Source organism: Tarenaya hassleriana, unplaced genomic scaffold, assembly GCF_000463585.1.
Source record: "Tarenaya hassleriana unplaced genomic scaffold, ASM46358v1 Cleome287, whole genome shotgun sequence".
In the NCBI taxonomy this organism is placed as follows: Eukaryota; Viridiplantae; Streptophyta; class Magnoliopsida; order Brassicales; family Cleomaceae; genus Tarenaya; species Tarenaya hassleriana.
In genome coordinates this window covers 16,442-20,115 of record NW_010966068.1, presented here as the reverse complement: position 1 = coordinate 20,115, position 3,674 = coordinate 16,442, and positions in this window count along the sequence as shown.

Sequence of the window (3,674 nt, the reverse complement as noted above, 5' to 3'; positions counted from 1 at the left end):
TTCGACTGATTGCTCCGAGGGGTCCATGTTCGCTCCTAGCTCCGTGTGCTCCGCATCCAAGTGCTCCTGCTCCGGTTCCAGCTAGTCCATCCCTATTGGTGTGTGACCCTGTAGGCCCATTTTAAGTGGTAGTGACTTTAGGAACTTTTCCCGAATCACAAGTCATGGTTAGCCTCTAGCAATACGCCATGACCACCCATTTAGAATTGAGTTAGAGGTGATCTAACCAAGGCAATAACAGCTCGAGTTCTGATCCTTTATCTCACGATATCATGTGTTGAATAAGGGCATGGTTTGAGCCACCCTTCAAGTTCAACCGCTTTCTCGTCTTGGCAAATCGACTAGTAAAATAGATGCAACTTCATCTATAGCGTGGCCACGCGTTTTCATAGTCTGACTTCCACGAGGGGGCCCAGCGATATCTCTCCTGTTAAGGAGGTGACAAGTCCCATATTGCATGTCTACTATCTCCATATGATTCGTGAACGTATCTGATCAACGCCGTTATAATCATCCGGTTAAAGACGACGTTTGACGCAGTCAAGACACGCCACTCTTCATATCAGATACTCTAGACATCTCAGGTATGAAGATCCATAAACGAATCGCTGTATGAGATTCAAGTCATGACTCTGTCCATGTGACAATCTCATGCGGGTCATCCAGTCACTCATTCACAACGAGTACCCATAATTGTGATCTACATCCAATGCGTTCATCACACCTCATGCTAGTCTTGATTCAACATTGTTCCCACAATGATGACTGACTAGGGAGTTTAGAATCATTCTCTAATGATTCAAGGATGCCGAAATACAACAAACATGCTAATCGTATAACGGATAAATAATGCATTCATAAATCAATGAATCAATACAAAGTAAAATGTCATATCATGAAGCTAAGAAGAAATAGGATGTTGGCTAAGGGAGAAGCGGATCTACGCATCGAAAATGGAGCAAGAGTTGTTGCGTTGTGTGTTGGTGTTTACGATTTGCATCTTCCTTCTGGACTTGTTTTAGAGCTTAGTAATTGTTACTATGTTCTTGCGATTAGCAGAAACATTATTTCTATTTCTTGTCTGGATTTGGATGGTTTTCGATTTGTGATTGAGAACTCAAGTTTGATGATTTATCGAGACGATATTTACTATGGTAATGGTTATCTAGTTAATGGTTTATACGTCTTGAATGATCAGCCTTCGAACTCGACATCATCCATCTAAAACGTGAGTACTAAACGGTTTAAGCCGAACGACTTAAACACGACCTTCCTCTGGCATTGTCGTCTAGGCTATATAAACGAGAAACGCATACAGAAGCTTCATCATGAAGGTCTTCTGGATTCGTTTGACTATGAGTCTCTTGAATCTTGCGAGTCTTGTTTGATGGACAAGATGACAAAGCATCCTTTCAAAGGGAAAGGACAGAGAGCGACGGAGTTATTGGCTCTCATACATAGTGATGTATGCGGACCAATGAGCTGTCCAGCTAGAGGAGGTTATCTGTATTTCGTTACGTTCACTGATGATTTCAGTCGATACGGTTATGTCTATTTGATGAGACATAAGTCTGAAACACTTGAAATGTTCAAGGCTTTCAGAAACGAAGTACAGAACCAGTTTGGCAAGACGATTAAGACACTTCGATCAGATCGTGGTGGCGAGTATATGAGCCAAGAGTTCACTGACTATCTGGTTGATTGTGGCATTGTATCACAATTAACTCCTCCTGGAACGCCACAATGGAATGGCGTGTCTAAACGGAGGAACCGAACACTGTTAGACATGGTTCGGTCGATGATGAGTCAGACATATCTTCCGAAGTCCTTTTGGGGCTATGCTTTAGAGACCGCTACGTACCTACTGAACAAGAGTCCAACGAAGTCGGCTGAAACGACGCCATATGAGAAAACATAACCTGACTGCGATCTGAAGTCATCTCTATCGGTTTGGAAACTAGCATCGGTATAACTAATGTGCACGCACCGAGTCTTATATTTAATACCCGATTCGTACCAGTATCCGCAAGTATACGGTAGTTGTAGTACCGGAGTCGAACACGGGGACTAGGATGTATTAGTCTATCTCTAAGCTAGATTAGGTGATCAAGTAAAAATGTGGTTTGTGGTAAGGGTCGGAATACAAGAAAGCAAGTAAAATTAACGGTTTGTAAAACGATGGTTTGAGGCGTTGTAGGTTCGGGATCCCTCAAGAATCGCATGGATGGTTAATGATGCTACAATGTCTACGGGTTATCCTCCATATGGGGGTTTCAAGCACTTCTTCTAGAGTTTGTCTCTCCCAAGCTTAAACTCACTACCTAGAGGATCGATTCACCCATCTCCCAATGATCTAAATGATCTCTAGATGCATTAGTGTACCCTATCATGAACCCTAAGCAAGTTAAGCCATCTCCCAATGTGAATAACTCACTCATTTGACATTTGGTTCCAAACATCATTCCCATATCCCTATGATCAATGTGTTCTACAATCATATCAATTAGGGTTTCAACCAAATCAATAGCATTAAGCACAAAACATCAAACCCATGGAAGAAACTCAAAGACATCATAGATTAAGCATAAGTATCCATACAAAAGTGGGGATCCCTCACCCACAACAAAGTCACTACTCCATAACTAGGGTTTCAAAACAGAAAGCAAAATGAAGAAACATGGAAAAGGAGAAGAAATGCTCAAGATGGTCTTCAATGGTGGTCCTCCTCTTCTCCTAGCCTCCTTGATCTCCAAAATCCCCCTTTTCTTCCTCTCCAAGGTGATTTTTCTCCAAAGTATGTAGTCCCCTTTCTCTCTCCTCAAACTCCCCTTTTTTCTCAAAGTGTGTAGCCCCCCTTTCTCCCTCCTCAAACTCCCCTTTTTGTGAAAGTTCATAATTAAGTTTTCTCCTCAAAACATGGGTTTTTCTTTTTTGGGCCGATTTTGATTTCAGGCGGTCGCTCATTTTTCAGGCGGGTCGCTCATTTTTCTTCCGGTCGCTCATTTTTCGGGCGGGTCGCTCATTTTCCTCTGACATGCGAAAAAACAAGCGACCGCTCATAAAATGAGCGACCGCTCATAAAATGAGCGACCGCCCATAAAATGAGCGACCGCCCATAAAATGAGCGACCGCCCATAAAATGGGCGGCTCATTTTGTCTGAGCTTCCCGAGCATTCTCGAATTCTTGTTCTTCCGTGCCTGCTTCGTGAGGATTCATCGTGGAGTCTTCCTGCAAGGAAAAACAAGCAAAACAACCTATCCATGGCCATCTAACGTCCTATGATGTCTAGAATGTGAGAAGAATTGTGATGCATGACGTTCACTACAAAAAAAACCCCAAATTCCAACCGGCAAATCCGTTGGAAATAGCCGAAAATCCGTTGGAATTCAACTTTTCCAACGGATTTCCAACGGATATATCCGTTGGAATTTCGTCGTTAGAAATCGGTGTCCGTTGGAATTCCGTGGCAAATTCCAAACGGAATTCCAACGCCTTCATCCGTTGGAATATTTCAACGGATTTCCAACGGTTTTTCCGTGGTATATTTTCAACGGAATTCCAACGGATTTGTTCGTCGGGATATATCAACGGAAATTCCAACGGACATCCGTGGCTATTTTCCGACGGGACCGTTAGAATATCCGTTAGAAATTTTCCAACGGATTTACAACGG